Consider the following 12,829-nt stretch of genomic DNA (forward strand, 5'->3'; position numbering starts at 1 on the left):
AAAAGATGGCGAGCATATTAATTGCCTGCTTTTGCTTTATTCCTCGTTTAAGACCTATCAAAGGAAGCGTTGAACCGCTTTTCACTTTTTGACACATGTGATGGGAAAAATTTGGAGCGCCGAATATATTTTGGTTCAGCTGAGCTGAGTGCCCGCTTTTATTGAGCCACGAACGGCGAGGCGCCCCCTGAGCCATTAAAAAAGTCATATACGCTCCACTTTGTAAGCACGCTCTTCGCCAAGAAGAAGCTCGTAAATCATCCACGGGCCACTAACCGTAATATAAGTTTTACGGTAGAGAAGATATGCCCGAAAACGCTTAGGTTTGAAGGGAAATGTCAGACTCTGACTACAAAATGTGAAACCTTTTTTTTACAGTTAGTTGAAATGCACCTCAGCAGACACGTTCACGCTAAAACTGCTCAGCACTAAAATGTGTAAGACCTACTCATAAGTGCATAATTTCCAGACCACACAAAAATGTGTGACAGTTACACATTCTCAAAAAACAGCTCGTACACTCATCTAGATGCGAAATGTTGATTTTTTTTTGTTTTCCAAGGTCACTAGTAAGCCTAGCTAGATTGACGTACAGAAATTTTTGCGAATTTAACGATTTTGCGGACACTGGAGCTGATTTTGTAAATGTGCAAGGGTTACACATTTTTGGTGTAGTCTGGAAATTATGCACTTTAGTGCTAAGCGGCGTTAGCGTGTTACTGACGGCGCGAAGTGTTGCGCGGTAAATCACCTCTGAAAAATTATGGACGCCATCTTTAAAACATGGAAGGCCTTGATTTAACTAGTTTTCCTTCTCACTCATGTCAGTGCCAGTTCGTTTGGCAAGCTACTACGATCGGATTGATCGGATCAAAGCGTAGCTACCGAATTACTTCAACAAAATCAGATCCAAGGTAGACATAGGCGAAGCGTGAACAATTTCAGACCACAAGCAAAACATAATGAATTGTGAAAAATCGATCAAATTCGATCGTAGGCTCCGGATCCTATACACCCTGCTTAACTGAAGCAAGCAGTCGTAAAATCGAAAACAAAGTCTAAAGTCAATCTCCCAATCAATGCTGTTTGATGCGTTCGATGTCCGCATACGCACCACCACCATTCGATTTCATAAAGACCCCTAACGAATGGGTCTCGTAAACTAATTGACCAATTCAGCCGATCGAGTCGAATTGACACGGATTATTATTTGGGAAACAATTTTGCCTGAATCGGTGAATTAAATTCCATCGACGATCGTATGATCCACCATAATGCGCGATAGCAACAACGCCTACTGCCATTCTGCTGGGCCCCTCGCCTCATTGTAGAAAGGTCCGCTCGGCACCGAATTTCGCCGACAGGGCAAGAAATTACTGTTGCTCAAGCAGTCTGTTTGACTTTCGGGTTCGGTCCACGAATGCGAAAAATGTGCCATGTTGTTGGCCGGGGGATCAGCAAAAATTGTACTGGCTGATTGTTGTTGTTGTTGCTTGCGGTGCAGTAAGCAGCTGCGTGAAACAAAACCACCACATGAGGAAAAGCAAACTGGAAAATTAGCATACATTTTTGGCTGGTGCGTGCATTTTTTTTCCTCGGTCGAATACGCATGGCTTGCTGCTCTTTTTTTTGCAGGGGGCGAAGACCCATCATAAAGCAGGTGCTGTCAATGATGGCGAAACTTCCATAAGGCTTTTGTTGAGCGGTTTTATCAACAGTAAGAGCCGTAAGGACACACTTTGTCCTACACGCTAAGAAAACGTTACTCTAAAATGAGTAAGATTCACACAAAACTGAGCTAAACTGGAACAGCTCAAAAAATGAGTAAATTGCTTTTCCAGTGATAGCGCTGGCCCAAGTGCAAAAATCCAACTGGTTTAAGCCGTATAATATTCTTCGCATCATCAAGAATATTATACGGCTTAAACTGATGAGATTTTCGCACTTGGGCCAGCGCTATCGCTGCAAAAAAAAATTACTCAATTTTGAGTTGTCCCACTTTAGCTCGAAAATGAGTGAATTTTCTGACCGTGTAAGGCCCCTACTGTTTACCACTTTACAGCTTTTAGATATCTATTGAGACATGAATAAATCAAATTTAGTGAACTTCGTAATAGTTCGTAACCGTTCCTGCGAAGTCAAAACATTAACTGTTTCAAAGATTCTAGTGTGAACTTATACCATAAATTTTCTGTAATAGAGACGTCTCCCTTCGTTATAACAATCGTATACGATTGCTGATCTGAAGTTCTGAACTTCAGAATGGTCCATTTTACGACCCGATTTTATGAATGAAATTTTAACAAAAGGTAGCGCCCTAACCCGTGAAAATCAAGTTCTAATTAACAGACTAGTATACACGGAGAAACTCAAGTACCTAAATTTGAATATTTTTAAACTCACTTTTGAGTTCTTTTTTGTCTTCTCTCTCATCCACTCTCTTTGTTGTTGTCAGAGAGCGAAGAGCAAAACAACTCAACTTTGACAGTTCAGTGCAGGAAGCCAAAATTGAGTAAACAGCATTGAACTCAAGTTTGAGTATTTTGATCTAGCAGTTGGGTGAAAAAAACTTAGCCGATAGGTAGGTACTTTGCCACACGGGATCAAATGTAAAAAAAACACTTCAACATCGCTTCCACGAACTCAAATATGGGTTCCCACACGCAACCCCGAAGTTGGGTGAAATAAACTCATATTTGAGTACTTTGTTTTCTCCGTGTAGGGCACTGCATTGTTTTGATTTTGTATGGGATTTTGACGTTTCCTGGCCTTGTTGTGATGATATGATGATATTGTTCTACCATCTATTGTAGCAAGGCAGCTGCCTATAGCACTGGAATAATCTGAAAAGCGATTCGATCAAGATTGTGCTGTTGTTAGTGGTCAGTCATTCTCCTGTATGAAGGGCCAAAAAGGGTTGTGCGGACCCGCAAGCAGAGACACTTGCGCGAAACCCGCGTCAGGGGAAAAGAATCTCCCTCCAGAAGAAAGTTCTCACGAACAACTGCAAAATCAAGCCCTCGATTGACAGAATACTCCCAATAGATGGGGTCGAAGAGCCCGCCCTCTATCCACGAAATGTTAACAACAAGGAGGAGGCAGTTCCAAGCTCCTGTTCAAATCGTTTCAATCGGGTGCCCTGATGGTCCCTCCCTTTCCCAATATATAATGAGATATGTATATGTAATGTATGTCAGTGTGACCAATCATGATTAATAAGCATTTATAAAATATGCAAAAAAATACCTGATTACTCCTGAAATAAAATGTGGATTACCAACAGAACATTTAAAAAATAATAAAATAAAATTAAAAAAAAAAACACATCAAATCTCGATCCTGGAATGTCTGCTCACCACTGATCGGTCTTTTTAGGCATGAAAACATTAACAAGATCGAAATTTGATGTGGTGGTAGATCTTACGCCGCAACGCACCATTCTAAGGTGATCTACCCACGTTACGGGGTACGTTTCCTGGCCTTGTTGTTTACAAAAACTCTGTAAGTATGAAAGAGAAGGAGAGAACTTCGTGCAGTGCCCTATAGGGCACTGCATGAAATTCTCTCCTTCTCTTTCACTCATACAGAAATTTTGTAAACAACAAGGCCACGAAACGTCAAAATCCCATACAAAATCAAAACAGTGCAGTGCCCTATTGTCCCAATAAATGTACACTAGGGTGGATCATCTTCCAAAAATGCTGTAAGATAAGATTGGTTGCAGTCATGATTCATGACTTCCACATTGCAACTGAAATTGCTATACAGAATCATTCTTAAATTTGACTTTTTCTCGCGAGGGGTTGCAGTGTTTTTTGTAATATGTAACCAATTTGATCTACACATCCTAGACAGGTTTTTGGTTTTATAAATTCCATTCTATCTGACTGGGAAAAAGACGCATCAGAATATACCGATTACTTGCTTCAAATGGTATTTGGTTTGCTTGGGTGCGAATAGAAAGATGGGGACATGCCACCGAAAAGTTCATTTCCTTGGACGTAGTTAGGGTTATTATCAGTTAATGCTCAGCAGGACATGTTCTGATTTTGAGTTTTTTTTTGTAACTTACCAGTTACTGTAAGTAATTTGCTTAAAAAACACGTAATTTGCTCATTTTCTGAAAATTCCATTAAATGTCCTGACTGTTTAAAGCTACCCAGATGGTACCCCTAGACGCAGTGGCTTAATGTCCCCAACAATCGAACGGTTAGAAAATCAGTGATGTAAAATTGTAGCTTACAATGTACCAAGACACTTTTCCCGAATAAAGTAAGGCACTCAAATAATGAAAAAAAAATTAAAGCAAAGTTTCCTTGGTGTTTATCTTTTTATGAAGAGAAGCTGAACCCCCAAAGTTATCACTTTTTATATGTACAATCAAAGTGGCTATCAACGGACGTATAGAAAGCAAAACTTGAGTTCCTGTGGTACACTACCTTTGACTGAGACGTTCTTGGAGATTTTGTAGGCTACATTTTTACATAATTGTATTGAAATTCAAGAAAACTGAAGACCCCCTACTAGAAAAAAAAAAACAAAATAATAGCTTTAAAATAGTTAATAATATAAATTTTAAACTAGGTGCTGAACATAGCTGCAAAGATCGTGTATAAATTTTGCACAGGAGCAGTTCTCGCTGAAACCATTTACATCAATCTGTTCTTTAAACATGTTCTTGTTTATTCGCGAAAATATGATAAATAGAAGGAAAACTACTTTGGATGGGTTGATTGATAGACCCCTTGCTTGCTAAGGCCAAATTTTTAGGTCAGATTTTGAATCATTGGATAAAAAATTATTAGATATAAATATTGGTTATGATGAGCAGATGAAAGATTTAAAATTACGAAGTAGAAATACTTTTGGTAGCCATCATGGGTTTAGCCGCCATTTACAATTTTATTATTGAAACGCGATTTTTGTTGTGTTCGCAACCACCGATTTCAATTTTAAACTCATTATTACAGAACTGAAAGTCTCATCTTTTCAAAACACGTAAACGCAACAAAAAAGTACAGGTCGGACTCGATTATCCGAAGCCGGGTTCAAAAACATATATCTGGGTAACGGAATGTTGTATGAAGCTGACATTTTAACATTGTGTCAAGCCAACTGTGATTAGTAAAAATTTCAGCTTTGTACAGCATTTCGTTTATCAGATATATCTTTGGGAAGTTTGTGGCTTCGTGGTCGTGCGGCTAGTGTCACCAAGCATTTAATCGCATCGTGCTATGGAGCGCGGGTTCGATTCCCGCCACAGCTGTCCAGGAATTATGTTTTCGGCTGTGCCACTGGGCGTTGCATGATAGTCCGTTGTCAAGTGTCGTGTTGTTCCTCGTTTTCATCGATATCTTATTGGATGTAAAGAAGCGCTACTCTAGCTAACAGGGTGTCGTCAGTTCGATTCCCATCAGAGTACGGGGGCTTCGTTTCGCAATCTTAGTTTCAATTTGCCTATATTGACAAAAATTGGGTTGATGAAATCGGGATATAACTGTACGAAAAGTCGGAGTTCAATTTTATGCCAGCAGACGAGGGAGACATTCAAGTGGCTCCATAGCTTGTTGTGCAACAGACAATATATTAGATGTTCATCTAATCCCATCCGAAGATGGTTTGGATTGTGAAAAGAAGATAACCATGTGCGATTGTGGAATCGAGTTCAGTTCTAGGCCTGCTGGCGACGGAGATAGTCGAGTGACTCCGTAGCTTGAAGGAATAGAAGCGCCCGTCTAGCGAATTGGGAGTCGTGAGTTCGAGTCTAACCGGAGTACGTGAATTTCTTTTCATAATTTCAAATCTCAATTTGTTCATCGAGCACATGTTCTGTTGTGCACATGGATGTCAAAGCATTTTCATTAATTTTGTACCAGACTTTTAGGAGAATTGGTCCGCAATCTTTAACTATTAAGAGATGGCGCAGACCATGCCCATCAATTTTGCCGAAGACCCTATTGCTCTATCTCCTCAATCCTAGGAGTTATTAATTAGGAGCGTGAAAATGGGAAAATAAACCATTATGCATTGGTTACTTGAGTTGAAATCATCTTTTTCAGCACATATGAAAAAAAAATGTCAAATTTTGCCAAAACATAGTTAAGAAACACTGGGTCATTGGGGTAGAGCACTGGAATCCTCAGAAAAAAGTCCTTCAATTCTATTTAAATCTAAGCTGGATGTCCTGTAGAATTTCTTGAACAAATGCCTGGTTTTTTAAGGACGAACGGGACGGTCGAGGAAATATCCGCCATTGCTCTGTTGCTACTAAGATGGTAATCTCAGATTCTACTTCATATTTTGCAACAAAAACCTATCATTGTGTATGCTCACTTGCAGTGCACATGTTGATTGGTTTTCATCATCTTCAGTGCGATAGAACTCGAGATTACCATATTCAAAATCGCGAGGCAAATTGTTAGAAAGAGAGGCAAGATAGGAAAAATAACACGGCGTCCCGTTTCACCTTAAGGCACATATAGAAGAACCCCTGTAGCGAATCTCTGGTCCGGAGACTCTGGATATTTCCAGAGAGAAATTCCTAAATTTATCCCTTTGAATAGAGGAATGTAAGGAGCTATTCTTGTATGAAATCCTTTTGGAGATCTGGAGGATATTAAGGTGAGCTATTGATCGTTAAAGTGAATCTAACGCATTTCCTCATTTTTTGGTTTTTGATTTTTGATTAAAAATTGAGCAATATTTTCAACATCGGTGTCTCTACACAGTTAGAGAAAGGATCAAGGTATCAAATATAACGAATGCATTCAATTTCCCCTTTACAGACATTTTTTTTTATTCCGTGTCGGGTTTTTCCATCACTGCGACCATTTTTTTGATCTTGTGATCTTGTGATAGATTCACAGACATAGCACAGACAATCAGACGTAACACTTCGAACATATTTCGTTTCAAATCAGAGTCACAGAAACACGTTCATCCAATGCCAAAAAGACCCATCAACTAGGTGGCAATGGTAGGCAAACGTCAAACACGAACAAAAACAATGCGAGCGCCATGGGTAGGCAGTTGGTTAACTATCATATTTTGAAAAATACCGTTAAATCTGTGTACGATGGGAATAATCAGAGTGATACGTTTGTTTTTCTGTGGATATAGGGTATTGGTTCCCCTATTAAGCATGTGTTTCTCATTTCCATACTACTGAAAACAAAGGAATGAAGCACTGTTTGTTTTGTTTCTTATTTTTGTAGTTTCTGTTGTTAGAAGTGAGTACGCATGAAATCAAAAAGAACGGAATCAATCGCAATCGCTTGTTTTCGAATAGGGTGAATTTGGGAGCGTAAGTTTGCAAATGGCACTCAGATCCTATCTGATAGAAAAGCGTCGAAAAATCTAAAATGTGATTTAACTGCCAAAAAATCAAACCGAAATAGAACAAGGTTACATTTATAGCGGAATAAACAATAGCACGGTGTGTCTAAAACCGTTATTAACAAAATAAAATACCCATCTAAGCAGTACCAACCATTAGAAAGATATAGTATCCAGGTATCAGCTCTGAAATTTTGGAAATGTTTCATGGAGGGAATTGGTAGTTTGAGCGAATTGAAATTTTAAGGTGATTTTCAATGAAATTCTCTTTGAACTATTAATATTCAATCGTGGTTGTATCACGATCCTGGCCATAGACCTGTCCCTCATAAATTTGAAATTTAACATTCAAAACGTATGGTATTCGAGTATTTGTACTGAAAATTTCAGAACAGTTTATCTACGAAATCAAAAGTTATCGTGAATTGAAGACGGGCTTGGTGGTCTAGTGGCTACCGCTTCTGATTCGTATGCAGAAGGTCATGGGTTCAATCCCTGGCCCGTCCTTTTCATCCTACTTTGTATCTTACTATCCACTTTCTCTCGCTCTCTCTTCTCTACATATACAACTCATGTATATTCATATGTTCATAGCCATCGCTAGAACCAGAAACGAATTGAAAAAAAAAGTCGTTTCCCTCCCTTCCGACTTCCACTCACAGCACAGCGTATATATAACGCCTATAAGCTATGCAACCAAAGCGTGCTGTGCCGCTTGACCTTATACACCTTATTCACCACACAATCTATCACGAACACTATAAATAACCCCTATCCATGGATCGCATCACCGACCCAACGGTGACTCCCAGATCTGCCATCCTTTCCGTCTAACAAATACCCCAGTCCGTGCGGGTTGTGGGGACGCAGAGTGCTCTCGGTCTCTAGTAGCAACAACCAGTACACTCTAACATTCCTTTCCCTTCCCAGCTGACTATAAGGACTTGGCCGGCGCCGTTATTGATCGAAAATGCATGAGCTGCTAAAATTGCACTTTGAGAATAAGTGGAACGTCCCAGCCCCTTATTCAGTTGGATCTCAGTGCAATTGGTACCAGTTCAGATCAATCACGGAGGAGCAACCATTGACATGTATAGTCAGAATTGATCGTTGATCGTTTTTTGATCGTTTGATCGAAATCAAAAGTTATCGTGAATTGAATTTATAATCCAAATCCATGGGTTTTACAGTATTTATAGCAATAAACACTTACTATTTATTACAAATAACCAAAACCAATTCAAATGCCCGCTGTTGTGGTCAATCACTGCATTCAACAGCTGGTTGAAATCAGAGAAGTTGTTATAGAGATGCGCGAAGACTGAAACCAAAGGTTCCAATTGAACCGTCAAACGCGGTCCCAATCGAGCAAATTCAAGGAAATAGAAAAACATGGGAAACAAAGCGCAACATGAAAGCACATGAAAGTGTGTTAGTGCAAAGCATGACGTCACTTGGATTCAATTTATCTATGATACACGCTCTGTACGTAGATGTCTTTGTAGAATTTAATGCCTGAATTATAATTATTGTTAAATTATCATAGTTAATTAAACGCTTATATTTAAAATATCGTATAGCTTAGGACTTCCTTCAAGAATCATCAAAACGATCATTAAAAAGTGACATGCTTTTCCTGTAAAGCCGTTGCTGATGTCTCACAACAGCCATCATGGACCACAACTGTACCTTTTCAGGAATTGCTTTTTTGGCGGCTTTGTACAATGCGTTCCAAGAGTTATGTGCAAAGCAGGTTGGGGAGTGGCAGTCAATATCAACTCCTGATCCATACCGTTAACTAGGGGCTCATTTACATAACCAACGTGAAGTTTCGCTTACAAACTTAGATGTTTTCGCGTGAGAGAGTGATGACAACGCTACTTCACCATGCCACACCCTAAAACGAAAGTACACAGCGAATGAGTAACTTGCGAAAAGACCAAAAATCCTCTCCGCGTTTCTCTTATAACAACTCTCTGGCAATTATGAGTATTGGACGAACTCCTCGCTGCGCGGCAAGCTCGCACTCGGTGCTGTTGAGGATTTGCGTTATGATTTTTGAGTTTTATTGTCGCGCTTATCTTTTATTAGAATCCTACGGCGGTCGTACGCTCGCAAGGCATACCGCCGCATGACAGTCGCAAGGCAAAACAAAAGAAAAAGTGTTCCCGCCAAAAACAAAAGCACGTGGGTTTCGTGAAGTTACACATGTTTTTGAATGTATTTGTGATGAACGGCATGAGTGGCTCAATGGAACGAGTGTTCTTGCTGTCAAACCCCATATAATGGAATTATATACTTTTAAATCTGGTGACGCTGTTATGATTAGTTACTGTCGCGCTTATATCAGAAGCCAGAGGCAGATAACACTAGTTTACAAAATAAAACGAAAGTCGTGAACTTCTGTCAACGACCAAAATTTTCGAAGCACAATTTAGTGCTGATTTCGAAACGGACCTTCAAAAAATTATAAGTAGAACAGTTTTTAAGCTTTACAACTTTTCAAAATATGTAATTTACTAAAATTCAAATATATTGCGTTTTATTCAACCAATTTTAAATCTTTTTCCATAAATTAAAAGCTGAATACAATACCATTCGATCATCTGAATACAGGTTTTGCGTCAGATTGGTGAGTTTCAAGATATTGGCGACTTTTGGGGACAATCTCCTTAAATTTAAGCAAAATTCCCAAATTTTTTTGTAGAAATGTATTTTTTTCAATAAGAAAAAAACAATTTAAAAATTCTTTCTCGACGTTTATTTGACACATCATATGTAGGCCAATTACAGTAAAAATCTCAGCTCAATCGGAGCATTGATTACGGAGAATGAGATGTTTGAAGTGAGCGACTTTGCTTAAAAATAGAACAAAAATCGATTTCAAATCATCAACCTTGTATGGAAAGTCGAAAAAATGTCCACTCCACTGTAATTTTTTTCTTTCGCGTTTTCGAACTCAGGGCATAATTCTACACCAAAAATGATCATCAGCTTACCGAGTTCAAAAATGCTGTAAACTAGTGTAATCGCAATATTCTGATTTTTCTTGAGAGGCATAATATTTTCACTCCTTAGACTATCGCCGAAATCGCTTCCTCTTTTTCTCGCGAGGGAGTTTCCGTCAAGCCTGGTATCAATTTCCTGAAAGCTTCATATTTAGCGGATCCACGTTAAGCAGTTCTGAGAATACACTGAGAAATCTCTTGCTGTGTTTAGAACAAGCTACTGAGAGGGTTCCCAGCGATCTTGCCGAAACATGGGGAAGATATTGTACGTCCACGACATCGAAATGCTATTTCATCCAACTATTGAATGCTGTGATTGACAACAATAGCGGGCATTTGAACTGATTTTGGTTATTTGTATGGTAACCGTTTATTTGGCATAAATACTGTGAAAACCTATGGATTTGGATTATAAATTCAATTCACGATAACTTTTGATTTCGTAGATAAACTGTTCTGAAATTTTCAGTAGGAATACTCGAATACCATACGCTTTGAATGTTAAATTTCAAATTTATGAGGGACAGGTCGATTGCCACGATCGTGATACAACCACGATTCAATATTAATAGTTCAAAGAGAATTTCATTGAAAATCGCCCTAAGATTTCAAATCGCTCAAACTATCAATTCCCTCCATGAAACATTTCCAAAATTTCAGAGCTGATACCTGGATACTATATCTTTCGAATGATGGGTACCGCTTAGATGGGTATATTATTTTGTTAATAACGGTTTTAGACACACCGTGATAGTGTATTCACCAGAGTGAATACTTTCTTCCGCGTAAAAATAATGAGTGGGACAATCCACTGATTGTCCGACTTAAGTATATAGTTTCTCTTCATGCTACTGCATCCCTTGGTATTCCCATGATTCGGTCTAGGTGCCTTTGCGTTGGTGTGTAGCCTTCCCAATAAACATTATTAAATGAAATAGACTCCTGGAGGTCCTTAGAACCACCATAAAACCAATTTAAAACAGTTTTGAGTTTATCGTGGCTTCTGAAACTTCCTCGGGATTATTGTGTCCACAATATGTTGATTAGGCTACTACTGAGGAACGTTCGGCAACTTGCATCTGAATAAGATCGTCAGGCTTGTTCTTCATGACACATTTTTTTACCGGGTAATCAAAAGACTATAAAAAGTCTTATGGTAACAGACTACCACAAGTATCATCAGTTTGGTTCACGGTTATTTGTTGATAAAAAATAGACATTTCTGTCCAATAGTAGTGCTAGTAGTATATCTTTTCTTCCCTTCAGTTACGGTTGAACAAAACTTTGGTGTGTTACTACAATATTCACATGAACACCTTATACTACACTTCAATGATAAAATCATTCCTAGAAGGGGTACTTGTGTGCGTAAGGGCGTCCCACGCGATTTAAATGATCAACAGTTTTATCTTAGTCAACACACGGTCGCATATGCTATTGAATAGGATGCTAACGTGGAGGCGATATGCGTACACTTCACAAGCGGTTAAATAGAAATTTCATGTAGGTACGCATATGACCTCCACAATAGCATCACATTCTACCTACATCATATACGACTTCGTGTTGGCTGGGGATTTCTTGGAATTGGTTGAATAATACGAAATTCTAAGGATTGATCAGATGTCCATCTCATTGCAGCTTTTTGCCGTCTAAGCTCGGCGAATCTGTCGAATTAACTGTATGTAGATCTCCAAGATATGTCCAAACTAGTGGACTCACGATCGGCAGGTGAACTACTCTGTCCTCCGAATAAAATGAGCAATCTACCCATCACAACTAAATGTAACCGACATTCTTCCACCCCAAGAACAATGCCTCGAAAATGGCAAAGCCAGTCAATTAACGGTGGGACTAACAGGCATCGATTGCTGTTTCAACGCAGTCAACCATACGGTGCGCGATCACTCAACGACGGCAGCAGGCGGCGCATAATTAATTTCCCATTTAGCCCGTGCCAAACGCGCAGAACGCTGCTGCTGCCACTGCCGGGAGGTAACGCAAGGTCAAGCAGGCGATTACGGACGCCTTGCGCGAAGCCATCATCCGCTGAGCCCCGGAAGGGACTTTATTGCTGGTGCTGGCTGGAGGGGGGACCTTTCCCCCTAAAATGTATGCGATGGAACCCCCTCTGAACCCGATCGAAGATCGAGAGGGAACGAAGTGGAACATGTTTCGTTTTACTACCCATTCGATTGATCGCGACCGCACCGGTCGTCGGTCAGCAGAAGTGGGGCTCTGGGGAGTAGAGCAGAGCTTCATTTCCGGTGACCCTTTCGATCGAGCGCTAGCGTGCGTGTGCTCGTTGAGTCTGCTGCGATTAAGCATGGCTTCGCGGGATTCGCTTTCTTCGCGATCGATCTACGTTGGATGCGGTGGTTGATGGTGATTGCGGCGAAGGCAAACGATCGCGGGTTGGATGGCAGTGTCTTGAACAACCGAGCCGAGCGATTACGTCGCTCAACATGAAAAAGGGCCAATCGTGA

General features: G+C 39.9%; 1 protein-coding gene across 1 annotated transcript in view; it reads left to right on the plus strand.

The window, feature by feature from the left end:
• LOC115257864 (TNF receptor-associated factor 4) overlaps nucleotides 1-12,829 on the plus strand; it is a 37,550-nt gene that overhangs the window by 12,763 nt on the left and 11,958 nt on the right. The window lies entirely within an intron of this gene.

Source organism: Aedes albopictus, chromosome 2, assembly GCF_035046485.1.
Source record: "Aedes albopictus strain Foshan chromosome 2, AalbF5, whole genome shotgun sequence".
In the NCBI taxonomy this organism is placed as follows: domain Eukaryota; kingdom Metazoa; phylum Arthropoda; class Insecta; order Diptera; family Culicidae; genus Aedes; species Aedes albopictus.